This window comes from Mauremys mutica, chromosome 10 (genome assembly GCF_020497125.1).
Source record: "Mauremys mutica isolate MM-2020 ecotype Southern chromosome 10, ASM2049712v1, whole genome shotgun sequence".
In the NCBI taxonomy this organism is placed as follows: Eukaryota; Metazoa; Chordata; order Testudines; family Geoemydidae; genus Mauremys; species Mauremys mutica.
The window spans coordinates 26327009-26352889 of NC_059081.1; the positions used below are offsets into that span (position 1 = coordinate 26327009).

The 25881-nt window shown below is 42.2% G+C and overlaps 1 long non-coding RNA gene across 2 annotated transcripts in view; it reads right to left on the reverse strand.

The window, feature by feature from the left end:
• The window catches only part of LOC123343415, a 68293-nt gene that overhangs the window by 10113 nt on the left and 32299 nt on the right, over positions 1-25881 (reverse strand). For both annotated transcript variants that reach the window (XR_006572231.1, XR_006572232.1), the window contains exon 3: positions 5126-5244. This is a non-coding gene — a long non-coding RNA (uncharacterized LOC123343415). The remainder of the gene's footprint in view (positions 1-5125; positions 5245-25881) is intronic.

Consider the following 25881-nt stretch of genomic DNA (forward strand, 5'->3'; position numbering starts at 1 on the left):
AGTGACTGTCCTATGCAATTACAAACCCCCTTCCCCTCCCCCCCTTCAAACACAGTCTTCTGTACAAAAACATGACGGAAACAGTAATTAACAGCAAAGTATTTTTAATAATCAACTAGACAGTTAGGGGATGAAACTGGGATTGGGGCTTGGGTGAGTCAGGAAGGGAAAGACTTCTCAAAATTTAGGGAATGAGAGCTTTTGGGTAATTGAGCACTCTGCTGGGGTGCAGTGACAGTTTTCACAGCCCCTGGCGCCCCTCCTTCTTGTTATTTTGGGTGAGGGGGGTATGGGACTTTGTGGCGGGGGAGGGCGGTTGCAGATACACTACAGGGGGGCTCTGTCCTCCTGCCTGCGGTCCTGCAGAACATACACAAGGCGCCGGAGCGTGTCCGTTTGCTCCCTCATTAGTCCAAGCAGCATTTGAGTCGCCTGCTTGTCTTCCTCACGCCACCTCTCCTCCCGTTCGCTGTGTGAGCACTGGTACTGAGAGAGGTTCTCCCTCCACTGGCTCTGCTGGTCCGCCTCGGCACTGGAGCAGCCCATAAGTTCAGCGAACATCTCGTCCCGTGTCTTTTTCTTTTGCCAGCCTCTGTGAGGGGGATGCAGGGGCAGGTCGGGAGACACTCGCAGCTGTGTGATGGGAAAAAGGGAGTGAATTCCTTGCAAAGATACATTTTTGCGAACAATGAACACAGTCTAGTCTGTCTCTGTGAACAAGACCATGCACAGCACCTATCTCATGCCCACTCAGGACAAGTTCGAATTTTCGGCTTTCGCTTTCATTGCCTGGGGTCTTGCACTAGAGCAGACAAGCGGTTCAGGACAGCAGAATCCGTGGAGCAGCCAGGCATGGTAAGCCATAGACTTTAGGCTGCTTAAAACTTAATGTATAGCAGTGCCCTCCTGCTGCAGGCAATCCGGAAAGCATAAACTCTGCCCCTGTTCCACCCCCTCGCAGCTGTCCCTGGGAAAGATCCCTCTATGCTGCCCCTCTGCAGCCTCCACCACGTGGCTGTAAACCGACGCTTATTGTTATCCAAAGGAAAAGTGAAGCATTCCCAATACTAACATTACACTAATTCCCCTAATTAAATGCAGGAGTCGCCGAGCGAGATCACCCTGAGGAGAGTCACTGAGGCAGATAGAGAGCGCATGCTGCATGAAAGCCAGCACAAACCAGGGGCCTATGCTGCCATGCTCGTGGAGGCAATGCTCCCAGCATACCTGATGACAGCCTGGCGCGGAAAAGTGTGCTACCACGGCGCACCCAATAAGGCAGCTCTCCCCAGGAACCTCATGCGTAGGCTTTTCGATTACCTCCAGGAGAGCTTCGTGGAGATCTCCCAAGAGGATTTCTGTTCTATCCCCATATACATTGACCTTCTTTTCACATAGTTAACATTCCTGTTCTTTCAAAAATAAATGTTTACATGTTTACATAGCACTTACCGACTGATCCTTCCCCTGATTCAGGGTCCGGGTTAACGGCCGGGGAGGGTTGGTAGGGATCTCCGTGAGGGTGATGAAGAGATCCTGGCTGTCGGGGAAATCAGCGTTGTAAGCGCTGTCGCCTGCCTTGTCCTCCTCAAACCCTTCCTCATCTTCCCCGTCCCCGTCTGACTATCCCATCGTCAGAGTCCACGGTCACTGGTGGGGCAGTGGTGGCAGACCCACCGAGAATGGCATGCAGTGCCTCGTAGAAGTGGCATGTCTGGGGCTGGTCTCCAGAGCATCTGTTGGCCGCTTTGATTTTTTGGTAGTCTTGTCTCAGGTCCTTGATTTTCACGCGGCACTGCATTGTATCCCGGCTGTATCCTCTGTCTGCCATGGCTTTGGAGACCTTCGCGTAGGTCTTTGCATTCCGTTTTTTGGAGTGCAGCTCCGAAAGCACAGACTCATCGCCCCACACAGCGATCAGATACAAGACTTCCCAGTCAGTCCATGCTGGGGCCCTCTTTCTATTCTGAGATTGCATGAACTCCTCTGCTGGAGAGCTCTGCATCGCTGCCAGTGCTGCTGAGCTCGCCCCAATGTCCAAACAGGAAATGAGATTCAAACTGGCCAGACAGGAAAAGGAATTCAAATTTTCCCGGGGCTTTTCCTGTGTGGCTGGTCAGAACATCCAAGCTCGGACTGCTGTCCAGAGCGTCAACAGAGTGGTGCACTGTGGGATAGATCCCGGAGCTACTAAGGTCGATTTCCATCCACACATAGCCTAATTCGACATAGCCATGTCGAATTTAGCGCTACTCCCCTCGTCGGGGAGGAGTACAGAATTCGAACTAAAGAGCCCTCTAGGTCGAACTAATTAGCTTCCTGGTGTGGACGGGTGCACGGTTAAGTCGAATTAACGCTGCTAAATTTGACATAAACTCCTAGTGTAGACCAGGCCTCAGATTGAATCTTGAGAAAAGTGCTACAGTGTCGTGAACATTTGCTGACTCACAGATTCCTTACTGTGTCTTTACTCCTGGGTGGGGCAGGATCCTCTCCTACCTCTTAGCAGACTTGTTGACACCCTAGTCTGAGACCCTGTGGGGGTCTTGCCTGGCTCTTTGTAGTAAGTGCCAGGTCAGAGCTCTGCCACTCTGGACATTGATTTCCTCAGGGAAGGAACTGCCTTACCCATGCACTAGATCCCACAGCAGTTCAAAGCCTCCATTTGCAGGCAGTGGGAGTTAATCAGAGACTCCCTAAGCTGTTCTGCTTCTCTCTCAGCCCCAATCCAAGATCAAAACAGAAACTAAACCCAGTCGTCTTGTCTCTGCATCAGGCTGTCCCTTGAGCAGCACTGGCATCATTGGTCCAGCAAACTGCTTTTCCATATCAACCCCTTCAGAAGTCTCCCTATTGGCCTTAGTGGGAGTTTCTAGTCCATTCTCATCCCTGACTCCAAGCTAGAGAAATGGTGTCAGATGACTTTGGTAGCCATTATTGTTGAAGTCCCTTGGGGAGGACCCCCACAGAGCCTCAGTCCAGAGTTCCAGGAAATGGCAAACTGTAGTAGGGGTTATAGTTGCATTTTATTAACCTTGAAGACTAGAACCTTCCATATAACCACAGAACACAGATAGCAGGGATTAGGTGAATATAAAATTCTCCACACCACCCGCCAATGTAACTGAATCGGATATGGAGGGAGAATGCATAGAAGTTATTGAGTAGTTCAGACTTCTGACCTTGCCATGTGGCGTCTTTACTGAGAAGAGTACCACAACAGAAGCTAATTCTGATGATTACTTTTATGACTACTAAGGCTAAGACCAGCCATTTTGTTTTATTCAACAAACAACCGAGAGATGGGCTCTATTACATCAGGAGGCAGCCATGCTCAGTCCTTTATTTTGCATCACTTGAAGTGTAACAAGTAATGTATCATTGTCACTACTAAAGGCAGTTCTGGTACTAATATGCTGTAGAATAATGCTTTATGTTACCATGCTTATTGTTAGGGACTGGTTTTGATCTAGTAACTGAATGATAAAAAGATGTAGATGTTATTACCATTCACCAGAGCTATCTAGTTCTCATTTAGAGATTAGTCATTTTCCTCCCAAAGGACTTGGAAGGTTCAATAGGGAGTTATTTTAGTTTTTTGACATGCCACATCCCTATAGAAAAATGTTAACATTGTGACTGTGAAGGCTGAAAATAATCTGAAATAGTAGGAGGGGTGAAAAACACTGCATTAATATATTCCAGCAATCAAGATGTCAGTGCGTTTATTTGAATTTACCAGATTATAATTTCCCCACCACCCCCACTTACAATAGACATTGGTGACTCACTATTTTAGAGCTGAGTCATCTAATAACTCAATGCATAGAGACACCCAAGGAAAAGCTGCAAATATATTGCGTAGGTGAGTCTGGGGTTGAAATCTAAGCAGAACAGGATTTTCTGGAATCCATCCAATATACACAGGGAGGAAAAACCCCACATTAAATATGGTATAGTTAAAAGAAAAATGTGAGCTTAAAGATACGTTTCTCTAGAAACAGTTCAAAGCTAAGAATGACTCTCCCTTGTTTATAGTTCTCGGCATATCCATTAAAAATACCTGTCGGTAAGGAGAAATATAGAAGTGGTGTGGTTATCACATATGGATGTTAGTTAATGAAATGCAGTTGAAAGCAGAAGGAAGGACTTCATACATGTTTAGTTCTCAGGTAGGATAAGTTTGTCCTGAAAGTTGTAATGCACCATAGATATACAGGAGAGTAAATTGATCTAGCTTGCACAATAAATACATACTGAATTAAAGGGTCAGAAACCATAAGCAGTGATTGACAACAAAGTGTAATACAAAATAAAACTAACAATTCAGATGAGCAATTCAGAAACAGAGCCAAATAATTCGCCAATGGTTCTGTAGAAGGAAAGGGCACATTAGCCCCTCAGTCCTCTGTAACTGGCCTTGCAGATAGTTTCTCACATAGCTTTAGATATGACTATTTTGCCACCCCATGAAACTTTTCAATCACCACAAGAATCTGGAAAAAGTTTCAGTTCCAGTTAATCAAAACATTCCATTTTGATTTTGACCATTTATGTTTTTAAGCTTAAATTTCTAAACTAAACATCATTGTGATGAGTTCTCCAGGGTGCAACCAGGAACTGGGGTACCACTGAGCCCTGTGTCTTACCAACCTGGGCTCTCTTTCACAAGGTGATGCTGTGACAAGCTGCAGACCCCTCCAGGTCCTGCACTCACACAGCCATCCACAGGCAGTCAAGTTACATGAATACTTTGTCCATCCACTCATAAACCAACAATAGAGAGGCTCCAGCCAATTCCCCCCAGCTCCCCAGTCTAGGACTCCAGCTTCTGACCAGGGCAAGATGGTACAGCTCTGACCAGGGTAAGTTTATTACCCAGTCTGCCCCTCCTCAATGTGGAGTGGACATGCACCAGCCCCTGTCCCTTAGCATATTTCCCTTTAAACAACACACTGTTTTAGATTAAAAAAAATCAAACAAATTTGTTAACTACCAAAAGAAAGATTTTAAGTGATTATAAGTAATGAGCATACAGAGCAAAGTTGATTACCTAAGAAATAAAAGTAAAATCACAATCTGAGTTCTATAGACTAAACAGGATTTGAATCAAGCAGTGTCTAACCTTGATAGACAATACAAGCAGATCACAGTTCTTCCATACACAGGCTGCAAATCCCCTTCAGCCTGGGACCAACTCCCCAGTTCAGTCTTTGTTCTCTAGATGTGTATCCGAGTGTTGAGCTGTGGGGGGAGTGAGGAGAAAGCAATGATGTCACTTCCCCCTTTTATAGGTTCCTCCAGTTTGCTGAAAATATCTTTTTGCTGTGACATGCATCAAACAGTGTCCATTTTTATGTGCCCTTCTGAGAAATCTTCATTGTACACAGATCCTATGATAATCCTTGGTAGAGTGGATTCCCCTTAATGAGCCATCAACACTGTCTGGCTTCGTCATTGTTGTACCTGAGAGGCTGCTTGTGAGTGTTCCCAACCTCACAACATATTTCAGCAACACATATATATCAAACGTCATAACTTCACATACAATTATAGCCCATATAATTCAACAGGATATTAATGCTCAACAGATCAAGACTTAAAATGATATCTCATAAGGCGTACTTTGTACAAAATACATCTCCATATAGATGTGGGGGTGACAGGGTGTTGCTTTGGGGTAGAGAGTGTCACAGTCCTTCAAATAAGAAAATTGGGGGGTGGGGAGGTTGTTCAGAAGATGTTGAAATGAAATGTTTCAACAATTTCATTTTTTTTCAAGTTGAAAAATTAGTCTAAACTGACCTTTCAACATAAAGATTCAGTTTTAACTAACTGACATTTCCCAATGAAAAAAATATTTTGTTGAAAAATTCCCAACCAGCTCTAATCAGATCCAGTGAGAATCAGAGTGTACTGTCATTCGTGAGGGACAAGCTCATCTCCCCCATCATAGATCCCAGTCTATCTGTCTTCATGTGCTACTCCTGTGGAGGTTATTAAGAGCCTCAGGGTAGCAGTTCAGAGACCTCTGGACCAGTCAAAGAAGGAAAGGTGGGAAGGGGAAACAATGTCTCTTTTCCTCCATTGCCCAATCTTTCCACTTCCTTCCTCCCCCTCAGTGCTCTCTCTTATTTGTGAGCTTCCTCAGACACAGGAAGGGAAATGCATGGAATCAGAACTATGTCATGGATGAGACGTGGCAGAGTGCAAAGCAAGCAGCTGGGGCTCTGCCAGTAAAATACGTGTGTGTGTGTGTGTGTGTGAGAGAGAGAGAGAGAGAGAGAGAGAGAGAGAGAGAGAGAGATTACTTTCCTCAAGACAGCACGTAGAGTGCAGGACTCTTGAGTGAACAGGATAATAAGGGGAAGAGGCTGGAAGTAGTTGAAAATATCACTCAGGGGGCTGTGGGTGCTCCATTATAAACATATTTTTAAAAAAATATATTGACAAGTGTAATTTTGTAGAGATGGTAGTTTTGTGAATTGGAAAAACAATTTTGACAATTAAAACATTTTTTTTTGCCCCAGAACTGAAATCTCTGCATCCGTGAGAGGTTAACTTTTATAGCTTTATTCCAAAGTTTAAGTTTTGCTGGTGGTGTAAAATTTTTCACAGGTCATCACAACTAATGAGTCTGATTTATATTCTCAATGAAGAGAACCCCTGACCTGTCACTTCAGTCTAAATCAGAAGTTCCTATTGGTATGGCCAATAGAGTCCTCTAGAATTCCCCCATTCCTAGCTGTTAAATTGCATTAAAAAGACAGCTAAAAATATATTAAATCCTTGCCCAATGTTACTTTTCCAGCTAATCAATTGCTACAGTTGTCACCACAATGTCATGAGTTTGTGAATCAGAGGGGAGATAGTCCATGTAATTGTGAATGTGAAAGGGGTAAGGCATAAGACAATTCATGTTTTCAACATGGTCTCCGCTATGAAAAAGTTTGGAAATTTCACAACTAGATTAAAGGAGCTAGTGGTCTCAGTCCAGTTCCTCGTGGGCAGGTGTCCACATCACAGACCCACACCACACTTGACACTTTGTTTGGCAGTCTCTAGAGAGAGGCTTAAAGATTCAATTGCACGGAAAACAAACAATCTTCTCATTTCTGTAGCAGCCTGCTTGCAGCCCATTGGAAGAGCAGTGTGGAAACCGTATGCTGCCTGTGCTCTTGTTTATATAAGAATATAAGAATGGCCGTAGGGGGTCAGACCAAAGGTCCATCTAGCTCAGTATCCTGTCTTCCGACAGTGGCCAGTGCCAGGTGCCCCAGAGGGAATGGACAAAACAGGTAATCTTCAAGTGATCCATCCCCTGTCGCCCATTACCAGCTTCTGGCAAACAGATATTTGTGAATAAGCACAGGATATCAGTATCCAGAACTGTCAGACTGGCTTGAAATTCTCTGGAAAAAAAATTAATGAAATGTAAACCAGAGTTTTGAGGAAAGCACTGCTGAGGCCTGCTTTAGTCAAAATGACTGGCCAGAGGGGACTTGCATGACACCACTGTGAACACAGCTGCCTTTTGGATTCTCCCATGAGGGAGAATCTCAATTTTCATTTAAAATAAAAAGTAAGACTCTCATCCTTTTTCTTGCAAACATAGCCTTGAAAACATGAAACTATGTAGACTGAATGCTAGATAAGCAGCTCAGTTCCACTTCTGCAATGAGATACTAGAAAGAACCTACAGATAGGCACACAATTTTATGATTCATTTAAATTTGGGGTATATCCCAAAAAGTTAGGTGGCACCTTCCTTCCTCAAAACAGCCTCACGTTGACCCTGTGCGCAGCAGTGAGATAATGTTAGACAATGGACAGGAATATCAGTTACATTTGGGGTGGCAAAAAAGTGCTTCACAGACTTGATGAGTAAAGCTAAGGCCTGTTCTGCTTGAGAAAGTTCTCAGCTCTCCCTCAGGCCAGGACTGAACTGGCTGCTGTTTGTTTGCCTATACAGCTGCTTCATGACTATTGCTGATATCATCATGGCAGCTTCTGTGGAAGATGAACTCCCCTCCTGCATCCCTGAACAACAATTCTAGAGGCACGGGCTGGATGGATCACATACGCCCTGGGAATTGTCAATGCATGATAATCTGAAGTGCTCACAACCTAAACTCAACGTGACATAAGTGAGGCTCATTAAACAGACAAAAAGGAGGAAGGGAGTGGAAGGATGAGAATAATAATAATTATTAATAAATCACATGGTTACTCAATAAGCCGTATACACAGAAAATAGTACACTTGGTCTTGCCTACCTGAGTAAGTGCTACTCAATGTGAGTACAGATTGCTCAATGGGGCCCTAACAGTCAGAACAAGGTAATTAGTATAGGCATAGTTGATGGATCCAGGATGAAACACCACGACCTGAAAACAAAACATCTGAGAAAGGCAGTTACAGACTGCACTTGTGCTTTAGAGGAAGCAAGGCTAGCATCATTTAGGTCATGACTAGATTTTGCTTTGCAATATGTGCTTTGGTAAACCCTGTCACCAGAGGTCATTATGCACTTAAATATATAGGAATACAGTACATAGCAATTGTCACTGGAATTAAAGCTGCTGGTGGAACCACAAACTGGGAGGGGAGGGAATTAAATTTGGCTATTAGTTATACTTGTGTAGCTCCATTAACTGACAATAGCACTTGGCCCAAGGCCCCTATGCATCTCAGACAAATGCTCAGTCACACAAAGCTAAGGGAATAGTTTTACTAGTTCCAGGCAGCAGCAGATTTTCTAAATATTACCCACAATTCCTTACAAGTTCAGTGATGTGTTGTTCTCACAGATGGTCTGTTAATTACAGATTGGAGAAGTTTTTACGCTTGTTTTGTCTAGAAGACAATCTGTTGGGACAGCACCCTAATTGGAAAATTCTTATAAAGCAGTGAATGTAACCTACAGCAAAATAGCACTCTTTGTGCAAAGGCTGCTACTATATGTAAATCAAATATCCCCTGCTTCTACCTGAAGGTAGCAGGAGAACATGTGACAAGAAAACAGGAATTGGTGCATCAATGGAATGGCACTTCAAGTCTAAAACTTCACTCCCAAGGAACATTGAAAGCTTTTATTTATTTTTCACTACAGTGAAAAGAGGAGATTAGCTCCTATTTGTGAATTATTAATTAAAATCTCCTCTCTGGTTCATTGGCTTTCAAATCTTCCTCAGGTATTTTAATTCTGTAAACATATTTAATCCTTTCACTTTCTCAGGGTAAATAGAGCTTTGCCGACAACAAGCTGGGCTGGCTAGACATATTTCCATGGAGAAAACAGAATGGAAATATTTGGTAATATCATAGTTAGAGGATTTCTTAAAGGGACACTGTCAACTACTTGTTTCCCCTACCTCGTGTAGTTCATTTTTGTAGGTAAACAATGAATGGGGAAGGAGGCTTTACTTAACTCAGTGTGAATGGAAATGTTCCCATATAACTTCTGGAGAAACAGTTTTATAATGGATTTTTAAAAAATCCAATTATATTAATTTAAGTATTTGTACATCCCTGTGCACTGTAACGAACCCAGACATGGTACATGACAGCTGCAAAATCAAGATGAATAGAACTCTATTTACAATGGTCAGATTATTCAAATAGGTTTCAATATGACCTTTCTGCTCTGTCAGTGATGACAGTTGTATTGCCCATGTGTATCCTCTTACCGTGTTTGCCCTATGCGTGGGATACCCATGCTGCCCCAGGTTACAAGCCACTATCCTCTCTTCATTTCAAGTTCTTCCTAAAAAAAACCTCACCCCAAGCAACCTCTTATTCTATGAGGCATCTTATAATTAACAAGACTCACCCTCACTCCTACATTCTCCCCACCTACCTCTGGATTTCCCAGTGCAACCTGTATTCTATGTGTCTTTCTTTCAGACTGTAGAAGAACAGGGCAGCGGTACTGTCTTTATTATTATTTATATAATAGCAGTAAGAAAAGGAAGGAGCAGCAGTTCCTGTACATGTAGTCCCACCTGCAACAATGACTCCAGGAGCAAACTGCTCTCAAAGTTTTCTGATTAGAGCTGTGGTTTTTGGCTCCAATTGTCATAGCAATAAGAACTCACGTCTTCAGAAAGTATCCAGTAGAGGTGGGGAAAGTCCTCAGTGACCTTTCGATCTAAGGGGCAGGACTCGGGACTAAAAGGCTGAGGAAAAAGCAAGCCGGAGGTCAATGGGGAGCGCCAACAGAAAGGGAGGGCTCAATTCTCCATCACTGGCAATTTTAAAACCAAGACTGGATGTTTTCCAAAAAGATGTGCTCTAGGAATTATTTTGGTGCAGTTCTATGACCTGTGCTATGCAGGAGGTCAGACTAGATTACTACAGTGTTCCCTTCTGGCCTAGAAATCTGAAAAAAAAAACCTTTTACCGTATTCTCTGCAAAATCCTCTCCCTGCTGCTGACAAAAGGGAGCTAAGATCCTGTATACAGCCTGTAACCGTCACCACCTTCCACACACTGCTGCCTCATAGCCAGGGTCATTCTGCAGCACTCTGCCTCAGTTTCTCTTCACCAGAGGTTTTTATCTCTCCTGGGCATTCACATGGCTCAGCCCTCCAGCTGGGTCACTCTCAGTGTTCATTCATCTTTTTTGGGTAACAAAAGTTCTTCCACCCCACTTGGGCTAGTCTTCAACCCACTCCCAGGCCTTTCTGTCTGGAGTCTTTCCTGCTTTGGCAGGACACTTCTAGTCCCACCTGTCTGGAGTCTTTTCGTCTCCTGATGTCTTAAGGTCTCCTGCAGGTGCCTTTTGCTCACTGCTACTCTCTTGCAGCTGCCCTCTTGATTTCTGTCAAGCAGCAATTCCCAGGACCTCCCACCTGAGATCTCAAGCTTGGGAAGGACCTCTTCTCCTCTTCCCTGTGGCTCAGGACCTGTCTTCCCCAGCCAACCCTCGCCTTCTTCTTCTTCTGCTTTATGGTGAAGCATGCTCATCTACTGAGTCAATAGTAACGGCCACCTACTGTATTCCTTGTACATTCATTCCACTATACTCTCTTAGCCTGCTCTTTAACCTTAAAAAACATAGTAGATCTGTTTTAAGTGTTAAACCCACTTTCCCAATAGCCTGATAGTACATTCTGTCACTTTAAAGCATCAACATTTTTAATCAAGAACTTTTCTTTCCTGGGAACACTCCCTGCATGCCCATATCAGGTGATCAACTGTTTCTTTAACCTCACATGCATTACATAATCCATCTTGGTGTCTATTCAATAACTATACATTATTATTCAAACCAACAGTCTTAATATGAGTATTTCCCTGATCCTTTAATAACTTTGGAGTAGAGCATTATCCTCTACTTTGGAGCATACTCCATAGGATCTTCTTCCTTTTTCTCCTCGGTCCACAATTTTTGCCATTCTTTTAAAAATCCTTTTTTAACTAAACTTTTAAATTTACTCAAAGGAGTCTTTATATCTATTTCTCTATGTTTTAAAGCATTTTTCACTTATTTATCAGCCATTTCATTGCCATTGCTACATGATGGAATCCGTGCTGCTACTATGTTCACACTCAAACATACTAATTGTATTGTCAAAAGCAATATTTCGTTCATTAGTTCAACTCCTGCTTTCTGAGGTACCCCTTTTAATTGCCAGTATATCTAATAATGAATCTGAAAAGATAACAGCTGTACATACCTTATTCAGGTAAATGTTAACATTATTTCCATCAACTCATCTATCATAATGGTTACAAAATTAGATATGCTTTCAGTTCTCTGAACTCCAGTCTCAGGGATGCAAAAGGCATCACCCACACTACCTGATCTTTTAGCTTTAGATCCATCAGCATATACTCAGCAATGTTGGCTTCATTTACCACATATCAACTCATAAATGCTATTTGTCATATAGGACGTCTCTTACTTTCTCTTTGTTTTATTATATTATTCTAAATCCACGCCCAGAGATACAATTTTGCAGGTATAACTTACTGCCACACAACTATAGATTTTAATCTCTTCTAGTTCTTCTCTTTCACTTACCTCTTTTAGTTAGTGCTCCTGGGATTACAGCTGATATTTGGATGGGGTTAGGGAATTTATGGACATTTTGGCCGTTAGAACCACCACAGCTTCAGTGTATACGGAAACTGAAGCCAGGGGAAGTTGTCACTGTTTATGACAATATTTGCTGGGAGGGTAAAGGTCAAGGGACTACCCTTACAGGACACCCACTTTTTCAGGCTAATGATAGCTGTGTGTACGTTAATACAACCACATTACGAGATATACATTTTAATCTTACCACTGCTGCAGGCAATCATATTATTTACTGGCCTGCAGATAGAATGTTACATGTAGCTCTTAGATTTCAGGTATATTTTAATTGGACTAGGATAGTACCTGATCGGTTTCAGAATTTGCTTTCATTGTTGCCAGAGGTTCGCAGAATCTCTGAGTTGCAAGGGCAGATTCACATGCTTCAGAATATATATCATGCTGAGCAAAATGCCTTTCATACAGCTTATAGAGTTTCTACTTTATGTACTAAGTTTGATGTATTGTGCTTTGTTACCAAAACTGTACGACAACCCCATTATTTTATTCCTATGGGGATGTTATTGTTTGTAGTGTTGTTAGTTGGTGTGGGATTATGTTATTGTTGTTGTTGTTGTAAAGGACGTAATGATAGTAATACTACTTTTCATGTTCATGCTAATCATGCATTGTCATTACATCCCATGAACACCCCTAAGGTTGAGATGTCTCCTGTAGACTCTGAAATCCATGGTTTAATGCAAATTGAGATTTGGAAGTGGCCTGCCACTACTCTTTTCATCCATCAATGTTACAGTATGCTCTACTGGACTGCAGAATGGGCGGAATTTAATGCTAATCATGCATTGTCATTACATCCCATGAACACCCCTAAGGTTGAGATGTCTCCTGTAGACTCTGAAATCCATGGTTTAATGCAAATTGAGATTTGAGGTATTTGTTGTACTAGAAGTACAAAAGGGGGGAATGTGGAGGCCAAGAATTAATTAATAAAGGTTTGAAGGGATCTTAATGTATGTTAGCTAATTAGCAGAGGTTAAGCTGTTACCCTGTATCTGGTGCAGAGTGAATTGTGTGAAAAGTCGTTACGACCTTGTGAATTGCAGTCTTGTTTTCTGTTCTGGTATTGCAGACAAATAAGATAATGAATAGGCTTATGTATAAACAAATGCAAATGTTTACTTTTACTGTCTGCAAGTATGCTAACCATGGTCTGCTAGAAAGGTATAAAGATTGTTATGATTGTTTACTAATGGAGAGAGATCTGTTCAGGACAAGGGGCAACCCAGTTCCTGACACTCTCTCCCTCTTGTGTTCACTAGAGTATTATAATAAAGTATTTGTTTTTGCTGCACCTAAACATAAGCGAGAACTGAGTTTTCTTCGACACTTTTAACCTTAAGACCATGAGTGAGTTTACTGTGTCGGGCTACATTTCATCTCCTTAATTCCCAACATTCCTTGTATATAGGTTCAGTATTCTTATCTGTGCTACCTCCCTTGACTTTAGCCCAAAATGTTAGATCTAACATATTCATTCTTAAATTGATAGGCATTTCTTCAGTAGCGTTACAAACTGTGGTGTTAGAAGAAAGGCACCACATGCAGTTTGTAGCATTTCAACTTGAACTGACTCTATCTTTTAAAGCTCCAATCCAGATGCAGAACTAAAAGCTTGACACCCATAATCTATGACTGATTTTATTAATGTTCTATATAGCATCATAAGCACTTTATCTGCTTCCCAGTTAATCCCAGAAGTACTTTTAAATAGATGAATCCCACCTTTACATATGTTTGTAATACTTTCTATATGGTCCTTCCAAGTAAGTTTATTATCAAGCCGTATACCCAGAAATGTAAAACTGTTAACTGCATACACCTGTTCTGCACCTATTTAGCATTGCTAAAGTCAAGATGTATCACATCCACCACTTTCCCCATATCCACAAAGCCAGTTATCTCATCATAGAAGTCAATCAGGTTGGTCAGTCATGACTTGCCCTTGGTGAATCCATGTTGACTGTTCCTGATCACCTTCCTCTCCTCCAAGTGCTTCAAAATGGATTGCTTGAGGACCTGCTCCATGATTTTTCCAGGGACTGAAGTGAGGCTGACCAGTCTGTAGTTCCCCAGATTCTCCTTCTTCCCTTTTAAAAAGATGAACACTATATTTCCCTTTTTCCAATCGTCCAGGACCTTCCCCGAGCATCACGTGTTTTCAAAGAAAATGGCCAATGGCTCTGCAATCACAGCAGCCAACTCCCTAAGCACCCTCAGATGCATTAGATCCAGACCCATGTCCAGGTTTTCTAAATAGTCCTTAACCTGTTCATTCACCACTGTGGGCTGCTCACCTCCTCCCCATACTCTACCGCCCAGTGCAGAGTCTGGGAGCTGACCTTGTCTGTGAAGACTGAGGCAAAAAATGTATTGAGTACTTCAGCTTTTTTCACATCATCTGTCACTAGGTTGCCTCTCCTATTCAGTAAGGGTCCCACACTTTCCCTGACCTTCTTCTTGTTGCTAACGTACTTGTAGAAACCCTTCTTGTTATCCTTCACATCCCTTGCTAGCTGCACCTCCAGTTGTGCTTTGGCCATCCTGATTACACCCCTGCATGCTCGAGCAATATTTTTATACTCCTCCCTATTCATCTGTCCAAGTTTCCACTTCTTGTAAGCTTCCTTTTTGTGTTTAAGCTCACCGAAGATTTCTCTGTTAAGCCAAGCTGTTCGCCTGCCATGTTTGTTATTCTTTCTGCACATCGGGATGGTTTGTTTTTGTGCCCTCAATAATACTTTTTAAAAATACAGCCAGCTCTCCTGGACTTCTTTCCCCCTCATATTAGCCTCCCAGGGGATCCTGCCCATCAGTTCCCCGAGGGAGTCAAAGTCTGCTTTTCTGAAGTCCAGGGTCCGTAGTCTGCTGTTCTCCTTTCTTCCTTGTGTCAGGATCCTGAACTCAACCATCTCATGGTCACTGCTGCCCAGGTTGCCACCCACTTCTACTTCCCCTACCAATTCTTCCCTGTTTGTGAGCAAACCCTCCCTCCATAATATATCATATGCTTTTTCAATGTCCAAAACAACAGTTATCACATACTCTTTGTTCCTCATACTTTTGTGTATTTCTGTTTCTAATCTTACAATATCATCAATTGTTCATCATCCCCTCCTAAAACCACTTTACACGTTATTGAGGATTTCATTTCTTTCCCCAGGTGTGTAGCCTCAGCCTGCCACTGTTGGGCTGTCCTCTTTTTAAGTCCCACAGGTGCAGCTGAACAGGGTTCGCTGACCCAAAAGATGAGACTTGCGGGACAGAGGAGCTACCTGATTCTGCCCTCCTGAGAGGCACCTTATCTCCTGCCAAGGCCCGGAGGAAGAAAACAATGAGTGAATCTGAACAATGTCCAAGAACAGCTTTGCCCTTACTGACAGAGGCTCGCTGAGGTTTTAGAGAACTCCACCCTGTTATGGTTTAGTGAACTCTTTCTCCTATCCCAACACTACAGTCCCTTATCTGTGAAAATATGCCCCACTGTCTACCCTCTAGTCAGCTTGTCTGTCTTTATGACTGAGTTTTTTCGCAGTTAAATGAGTTAGCTCTTTGAATAAGGGGGATCCCTTTGGTGAAAGTGCCTGGGGACACGTTTGGATTGTGGTATTTAATATTAGTCTATCTGCAATAGAGTTATTGATTCAAACTTTTCACTTTCTTAGCCCTAGTGAGAGTAAATAAAGCCACTTGGGATACATTGCCCAATTTTTACTGGCCTCTTGTGTGATTTATCAGTTCCTTAGTGTACATGTATTCCTCTTGTATTGTGAGGTTTTTTCTAAAATCTGAACCCAAGGTGTGCAGACTGTTTTATCATATGGGTTTATCTTCCTAGAGAGGATCCCCAAAAGTGTTGCAGTAGACACAGGTCTCCTGCTTACAATCTGAGGACTTCTGCCCAGGAGATAGAAGCCTTGCCTAGAGTGGGTGGAGACCCTGTGAGGAAGACATCACATTCAGAAAGAGTTTTATGATGACACTATTTCCCAATAAACATGGACTATTTTTGTGCAGATGGTCTGCAGTTTCTTGTTGTACATGCATCAGTGGATAGACCTCTGTTTTGGTTCCCCTTTTCTTTAAAGGTATATAAAAAGCAATGAGATTTTTTCCTTTCACTTCAGTGCCTCTTCAATTGCTACAAACCACAATCTACCAGCAGCTAGTTTTGCTATGCACTTTTTAAAAGGCAGATATACGCCAGCTCTGAAACCACCTTAATTGGCAAAGCACCAGTGAAAAAGACATTCCAGTGGAGAGGACACTTCCCAAAAGCAAAGCTCTGGATTTCTGCACCACAGCTAGCCCCTGGCCAGCTCATGTGCTTCTCACTTGCACATCTGTGCTTTCATTTACATAAGAGAGGAATTCCTCCCATATTATGTGACATGTTTCCATTTTGTCATCTTATAAATACAATGCTCATATAAAGTAATCTCAGCCATGTCCACAGAGCAATCTTTTAACAGTTCGACATAGAGCTTTTCTACCTCCTAAGGATCGTCCTTTTCCAAAACCTCAGCCAGCTGCTGTCCATTTATAAAAGACTTTGTACTTAGTAAGAGTCTAGTCTCCTGAGGGCTGTAATACTTTGGTCTAATTTTGGTTGATGGCTTGTTGTGGAGGTGGCTGGATGGTGTCTAGTTGCCTGTGATATAAAAAAAGGTAAAATTAGATGATCTGGTGGTCCTTTCTGGCCTTAATCTCTATGTTATCTACTGATGAAAAGTTGTAAAGTAAATGCCTCAGCTACAACTTCTAATAATGATTTATTATTTCTATAAGATGTGTAACATCTGACCTTCAGTTTCCCAAATAACAGGTCACGTTCCCACTCTGACTCTCACTCTGCATTCCTACCATCCTACCTTTTTTAAACACAGAAGCCAAACAGGGCCGATGAACACCATGCCAGTAGACAGAGGATGTAAAATCCAGAAGAGGATACTGGCAATCCCGTTAAGATTAAAAGTTTATTAAAATGAGAATTCTTGTGCTGTGTCCAAGAATGAGATTGAGCCATGGAAAATCCAAGCCAGTGTGAAAATTCTAGCCATTCTGACAGTGACATTTTATATCAATGTGCGTATTTCCTCTTTCATGTGCATGCTTTCAAATCCAATGTCTTGGCTTGGGTTTAGAGTTGTAGAGCCAAGCTGAATCTCTGACTTTGCACCTGCATTTGTAGCCACTGGCTTACTAAAATCGACTACAAAGCTGTTTGCATAGACTGACTGACTGACTCTCTCTCTCTCTCTCTCTGTATCTAATCCTTGCACCCACAATTATCTAGACATACAAGACAAGAATAAGGTGGACAAAAGCCAAGTTTTCTTTAAAGGATTCTATTGTCTACTGCTTAGTTTAGTCACTTAACTTCTCTGCCATCTCTGTACTCTGGGGATAGTAATACTTACCTATCCTACAGAAGTGAAGTGAAGATAGGTTAATGCTTGAAAATGTTGTGTAAGTGTTAAGTATTATTATTTATAAAAGTAAAAACTTTTCCAGAGTCAGGTTGTGGGGTGGGGGGCATTCTGGGATACCTCTGACCTAGGACAACAAGGAATTAGCTCAGGAGAAAGAATACTGTGCCTGCAAGCCACGACCCTCCCTCTTGCCCACCCACACAATCGACTCATATTACCGAAGATATAGCAAAGGACTATTAGGTTGGGTGTAGGGAGGATTTACTGGGGAATCAGAAGCCTGGTAATAGTTGAGGAGAGGGAGATGGGGATCAGAGGCCCTATTTGGGATCAGGAATGAGAAAATTGAGAGATCAGGGAACTAGTGAGGTGCAAATAAAGGGAGGCAGGGGGAATGTAAAGGGAAAGGAAACAAAGAACTACATCTGTTTTGAAAACAATGTGACATTTGTTCTAACTATTGTTTGGAATTCTCCATAGATTACTATTACTTACAGTTTGTTTTTGAGATCTAATGGCTCTGTTACACTGGTGTAAATCCAGAATAACCCATCAGCTGATGTAACTGAGAGTGGAATCTGACCCCAAGAGAATCAGCTGAAAAATGATTATTCTTCAGATAATGTAATTAACATTAGTAAGGTCACCATTGCTACTGCAGGGAAAGAAATTTTTAAGAAGCCATTTCTATATTAATATGCCAGAAGGATGTGTTCAAAGGTCATGTAAATCTATTCCATCAGTCTCTGTCAAATAATGTATGATTTACGACAAGCTGTTGAGACCACGAAGTTTCATACAGCCATTGATTATTCATTGGATAATGCTATTCATAGTTTGTAAGAAAGGCAATGCTACTGGTGGTAGAAATAACTGCCCTTTCAAATAACATTTTACTTCCAGGACCGAAATGGGAGCTACAAGTACATTTTTGAGCTAACATATATATCACTGTGAAATGCAATGGAATATTAAATATACTCCAGCTATGTGCTACGCTTGGCATGTATTTATTGCAACATATTCTATAAGCAATTTCCATTCTGATGTGGTCTTCATGCATTGGGTTCTTTGGAATGGATGGAAAGTGAACAGAATAAAATCAAGATGGAAAGGTATAATCCATAAATGGAAATCCTGAATGAATAATGCAATGTAATCCAGTTATTGATTCATTGACCCAAAGTCCTTCAAGGATTCTTTACAAACCAAATGATGTACTAGAGTCTAACTGGTATCTCTGACCCACTTTTAAGATGTCTGTGTCATACACGTCATCAAAGCCTGTTGCAGATCAGCTTGGACATCTACAGCTTTCACCAATAAGAAGGGCTTTTAGAGAAGTGTTTTCATTATTATATTATTTTTCATTACATAACTACAATAGCTCAAATGTATGTTAAAATACACTGTCATATTTCATTTTTTTGCATGTGAAGCCAGGCATTTAAAATTCTTGTACTCTACCTCTTGTCCAAGAGGCAAAGTCCTGGCTTTTCACTACTGGCTTTGTACTGTGCTTTCCCATGACAGACCCATTGGATCTCAATGACATATTAAAATACCATGGGCTTAATTGCAGTGCGCCTACTCACATGCTTAAAGTCAAGCATATGCTTAAGTATTAGTTGCTAATTTGAGGATTCACTCAGGTATAGCTGCCAATGAAGTTAAATGCCTAAGGACAGAATAAAAAATATGTCAGGGCTTAGGTTGGCCCTCAGGAATGCTAAATATATGCAAATTTCAGTTTATCGTGCCCAGTTCCAACATTGCCTGGGGATAAAGAATTTTCAGAAAACAGCTGCTGGGCTTGGAACTCCATTCCCCTCCCATTTCTCGGTTTATGTATTATGACAGCCTCAACAGGCATGTCAGCCAAATTGTTCTAATTTCCTTCCATCTGCTAGCAGCCTATTTTCTATTTCAATCAAACTAAGCAAAGCATACTTTTTTAGAAGGCAGATCCCTGCAACTTGATTGCATAAAAAATTGTCCACTCAACACAATGGCAATATTACTTTCACCAGTCTTTGCCATTCTTTGCAAGTCATATAGAACATGACTCACTAAGGTCTTCATCCTTCAAACTCACATGGGTACTTGGGTGACCAGTTACACTGACCTTACTGGGACTACACGCACTAGTGAGAGCTACTCACATGAGCAAGGGCTGATGCAAGATCAGGCTCTAATTGGAAAAAAAATACCACAGGTTGATTTTAAAATTAACTGAAGAAAATACACCAGATCTTTAGCTCTTGTAAATTCAATGGAGCTACCAGCTGAGGATCTGACCCAATATTTGTCTGGGGTCCATACTTTTTTATCCCTACAGAAAACACCCACTTTTGTTATTCACTGCATCTGTTTTCCTTGGAGTGTAACCGGGAATTTCTCATTTCTCAGCCTCGGGATGTATATGTATAAAGAGGCCCAGCTCAGACAAATTCTCTGTAGTGTTTGTACAGAAGGAAATGAAACAGAAGACCGATAATTTTAGACACATATACTGTATCTGCTTAGAGGCTTACGGGGTCGATCCAAAGCCCATTGAAGTTAGTGGAAATGCTCCCATTGTCTTCTCAATGGGTTTTGGATCAGGACCTGTATGACTTGTTTCATAAACTTTCCATCAAAGTCTAACACTTGCACAGCTCTAATCTCTACAGAATATTTGTTAAAAATATTTAAGGTACAGCTCATTGCAACTACAGTTCAAAAGGGTCCCAATAAAATCTGTTTCAACTCAGAACAAGAATGCAACATACTGCACCATGCAATTATAACAACAAACTTTATCCAATCACTCTTTTCCCCTTTTGTTACAGTTCTTCTTTTAAACTGAAACTTATGATGTAATGTCCTATGTCAGGAACATTAAACAATGACTTGTCTTTGCACCTGTTGAGTTTGAACTCTACCTTCTAGCAGCTAATATTTAATCTTTCAGAAGATGACTCATGGGGAAATGCCAAAGTCATCGGCAGAAGATTTTAAACAAAGAGTTTTTAAAATGGCATGACATAAAGAAGTAAGCTATCTACAGAAAAGTGTACTATTTAATTACTTTTCATCTAATTTTTAAATACTTTGCTACAGAGGAGGGTAGATCATAAGCCTAATCCATAAAAACACAGATACAATTCACTCAAATAAATTGTGACATCAAAGTAATCAAAGGTCTGATTGGCTTACTGCCGACATGGGTTGCTATTGCCTTATTAATATTCCCTTAATAAGAAACCCTAAAGAATTTAATAGGGACAAAAGCAATACAGCCTTTCTCTTGTAGCAGTACTGTATTCTGTCATGGAGGAGACATTCCATACTCTTCCCAAAAGTATTTTTAATAATGATAATAATACTTAGCACTTAATGACTGAGATTCAGCCCAAGCTGCCTAAGGGATTTGGGCATCCAGATCCTTTCGGTGGTTTTAAAAATCTCAACCTTCATCATAAAAGTGTTGTACTATCTTTAGCTAACTCATCCTCACAATACCCCTTTGAGGTAGGTTTCTATAAATAACTGGACAAACTGACATACAAAAAGGGTTAAGTGAGTTGCTGAAGTCCACACAGTCTGAGAGCTGAGGATAGAACTCAAGTTCCTTCCTGACTTCAGCCCATTCTGCAGTCCAGTAGAGCATACTGTAACATTGATGGATGAAAAGAGTAGTGGCAGGCCACTTCCACCTTAATTGAATTGGCTTGTTAGCACTGATCCCCCACTTGGTAAGGCAACTCTCATCTTTTCATATGCTGTGTATTTGTACCTCCCTACTGTATGTTCCACTCCATGCATCTGATGAAGTGGGTTTTAGCCCACAAAAGCTTATGCCCAAATAAATGTCTTAGTCTTTAAAGTGCCACAAGGACTCCTCGTTATTTTTTCTCTATGAATAATCTCTCCTGTCTGACCATATCTACACCAAGCTTTTCTTTAAAGTATCTCACTGTGTTGTATGTAGGAATAGTGCTTGCGCTAGACTGGCAAACTACAATTTTACTGGTGTATTGTCTAGACCTGCTCTGAACAGCATTTGCCAGAAGATGATACAACTATTGGTGGGCAACCTATATTCTCACTTCTACTGTTGCTTAGGACTAACGGAAGCTGCAGTTGTGCTAGTGCAATGGCGAGGAAGTTTTTTTTTTACCTCAGTGTAGTTTGGAGGAGGTTACTGTCGCAATCCGTTGCACAAGTTATGGCTATGTATGGCCGCTTGTCGGTCCACGGCCATCTTGAACCTGTTCAAAGGACAAGACAGCCTCCATGTTGGACCAAGTTCTTGTTAAGGGGCAGAGATGCTATCCTGCCCAGCAACACTGGTGGTGTATGCATTCCTTTTTTTTACTGAGTCATCTAAGGGTCGGGCTAGTGCCGTGTGCAGAGACCTGATCCTGCCCAGCAACTTGTGATGTCGTGTGCAACATTTTGGTGCTGTGTGCATTTTTCCCGCTCTTTTTGGGCCCGGTTATCCAAGGGTCAAACTTGTTTACTCAACTACCCCAGTGTGCCGTGTGCAAATCCTGCTGGCGTGGGGTGGCAACAGCTCGTAACCTGGAGGGAGGAGGAACCAGAGAGCCAATCAGAGACCGACACAAGGGAGTGAGACCTTTCAATAAAACTAGGTTCCCCCCCAGAAAATCTTGTCTTGACCATCGTCTTTTTTGGTGGAGTATCCGCGTGTTAGCCGAAGGACTTGATCAACCTTTCGGCCAGGGTCTCCTCCCGGTAATAGCTAGCTCGTGTCGTGTACATGTATCGTTTGGATTGATTTCTTGCTGTGGACTCAATCCCGGTCGGTTCATCATGCTCCTGGTGACTGTTCTGCTGGTCAGCTGCTCCTGGAGTGCGGTATTTGTCTTTTAATTTCTGGCAGTTAGTCTAGTTAGCCTCTCATTTTTTCCTTTCCCAAATTGGTACCAGCCCCAAACAATTGCACATTTGCACATTTGCCTAGCTAGCTTGTTTAATTGTTATAATTGCTATTGAATTGTTAATTGCAAACTGTTTATGTGAATGAATCACTGCTCTGTCTGTGTCCTGTGTGTGTGTTTAAACTCGGGAGCTGTCTCTACTTAGAATAGCTGACCAAGGGGGTCCAGTCCCCGCGGTCTGAGTGAATGGAATCTGCCCAGCTGCAGCCGCACCACACTCTGGATTTATCCTCTGTGTGAACGCAAGGGTGGCTGAGGCAGTGGCCCGTGGGTCTCTTTCTCTGTGTTGCACCGGGCACCGCCCTGACGAACCCGATTCCTACCTTGAGAGATTGGTGTGCCTGTCTATTTGGTGGTGTGGTGAGCAGTATACAGTACATTGTTATTGGTTTGAATTTGCTTGTATTGTTTATTTGAGTCCCAGTTGGGAATTGCCTCCTCCCCCGGCCCAAGGTGTAAAGAAATCCCTAAATAAACGCAGCCACTTGGCTTTTCCGTGTTACCCTGGTCCTGCCTGTCTTTTCCTCACGCAATACCAAGCTTGAACGAACCCCCAGCTAATTCAGACAGTTACATACCAAGGCTTAAATAGTCACATCACACCTTCTCCTATCAAAGAGGCCTCTTTCAAGACTATTCTGTGGTAGGCTGCAGGGGAATATGGGAAGGGTACATGACCACAGTCAGAGTGCATCACCTCTGTTAAAGGCTTGTTTGTCACTAGCTTAGAGTACAAGTGAACAGAGGTTACTCCCCCCAGGTCTTCCTCAGCTTAAGGTGTTGTCTTTAAGTCATTAGGTCAGGTTATGAAGAAAACTCGTTCATAGCACCCAGATTTAAAGATAATATCAAGGGGGGCAAATCTGTTCTTTCTTTTCATTTCCTTACCAGCACTATTATAAAACCCAATAGTCACCAATAGAAATGTTTATTGAATGAGTCATTATTTGATGAGTTCGCATCTTATTACTTGAATGATTTAATGTGTGGTATAAAAGGATTCCCCCATGGCTGGACTGTATAAACAATTTGGATAAACTTTGGCTAGTGTAAAAACAAAAATAAGATTTTTTTTTTACACATGGAAACTTTCATCCACTTGCACATACTGAAAAAGCTTAAAGGCACCCTTTACTACTATGATCTACCTCGCATTCTTATCTGAACATTAAATGTTTTCAAAAACAGGGTGACAGCTTGAATTAAGCTCTAGCTGGCCACATAAGGAAACAATTAAAGTGAAATCCTATTCACTATACTGCATATAATGTTGTGAAAGTAGCTAATTTGTTTAAACAACCCCTCTACAAATTAGTGAGAACTTCCTTTCCATCTGGTATTCTAACACGATCATTTCTGGCTTCAACTTTGTACAGCAGATCAAAATACTCTCCACTCAGTTCTGCCATCTGAGGAACTCAAAGCTCTTTGGAAGCATTAAAGTATTGATGTGAGATGGTTTCTGCTGGTAAAACTGAGACACAGAGAGTGTAACCTCTCCGTACATTAGTTTCACCATGATTACATGCCTGGGCCCCTGTACAGGCTTGAGAGGGAGGGGGACCATGTCCATAGGCTCGTTGAGGATAGGAGAACTAGCACTGGCTGTCCTATAACATTCATATTCAACAACCAGCACAGAGGAAGTGGGGTTATTTATTTATTTAATGTTTTAGAATAACCAATCCCCTCTGTGAGAGGTTTGCAGTCCTCACAAGAAAAAAAACTGGAGTCACCTTTTAATTCAGAAGTCTAGTCGTCTAAATGAACCAAAATTTCCAAGTCAAACTCATGCTGTGTTTGGACAGTATATTCCCACAGGAAATAGCTCTGTGCTGAAAAGGCATGTCATCCCAGAAAAAAACTATATACATTCCCTGCCTCTGAGCAGAGGACCTCTGCATTGAAACTTGCATATCAAATGTCTACCCAGTCCAAGTTGAAATGAGGTGAGAGTTAAACCCTGCCTATGTCATACCAGCCTTAGCCATCCTCCTCAGTGTGCCAGAAGCTGGTCCTGGTTTGTGTCACCACTCTCAGACCTCATAGACTACAGACATTGAGATTGGTGCACACCCAGTGCATGGGGCTGCCCACCCCTTATATCCCCCCAGCATGGGCTCCAGGAGGTGAAGGATGCCTTTCCCCTGCTCCCCATCTGCCTATCTCCTCAGCCCTTCAGAGATGAAAATCAAGTCCCGCAAGCCCCTCCTTCCTAACCACCCCAATATACCACCAGACAAGGCTGATTGATATCCAGCCAGTCTGTCACCAAACCATCTCTATATGCTCATGCACTGTATGGTGCCATTCCTTGTCTTTTTGTTCTACCTTGACACAATATGGCAGTGTGTTCGACCACCTTGCAATTGTGAGGCATCACAGTGGGCCACCCTTTATTCCATCCAAGACCCTAAGCCCACTGGAAACATGGCTGATGTGGTTAATGGAAGCTCCTGTTGTCTTCCCTTTCCTCAGCAAGAGGTTGATCCTGGTGAATGCCTACCTCCAGTGAGCCAGGTTGCAGTCCCTCTTTCAGCTCCTCCAGAACCTCTGGCTGACCCTCTTTTCCCCACATTTTTTCCTTTATGCATGCCTTGTCCATGGCCTCATAAAATCATAGCACCTCCTCATCAACCTCTTCCTGGCACTAGCCAGATGGTTATCCATTAATCCAGGAGTAGGAGGTTCTCTGCAGACGGGGAGGGGGCTATTTTCAGTCCCTATACGTTGGACATATCTGGGCAGAGTTCCCCTGGGCAGTGTCTGCTGATTCCTTGGGCTCCTTCACAGAGCAGTGGGCACTGTCCAGTGTTCTCTGCTTGACGTCCTCATCAGATTATCTTGTTTTCAACCTATGACCTGCACTCCCGTGCTGGTTTTATCATTTGTTATCCTCTGTGTTTAATTGATTCCTGGCTCTGTGGGCCCCTCCCCATTTGAAGGGTCATGCTTTTTAATATGGAGGGCTCTACCACCCTTCCAAGATTTTACATAGACTTTCTTTAACCTTTGTGCCACTACTAGAAAATTGCATTATATTAACAGAACAGAACGGACTTGTTCCAAAGTCCTTTGACATGAATGGGACTCTGTCCACTGATGTTCAATAGGTTTTGGATCAGTTTTTATGATTTTAAAATCACATAACAATGTGATGTTAGCTCTGAACTATGACAGATTTGGCAATTTTTTGCGATATCTTTGGGAGATCTTACGGTATTAAGTTTATGTATCATTGTGGGCCAGGAATTGTATGTAATTCTGTGGGAGAGGAAAACCATTGTTCCTCCAGGAACTAAGAACAGTGTAGGATATTAGGCACATTCACTCAGAGAATGTACTCCAGAGAAGTACAACCACTTGGAGAGGTTTGCATATGCTAGGTCAAACTGAATTA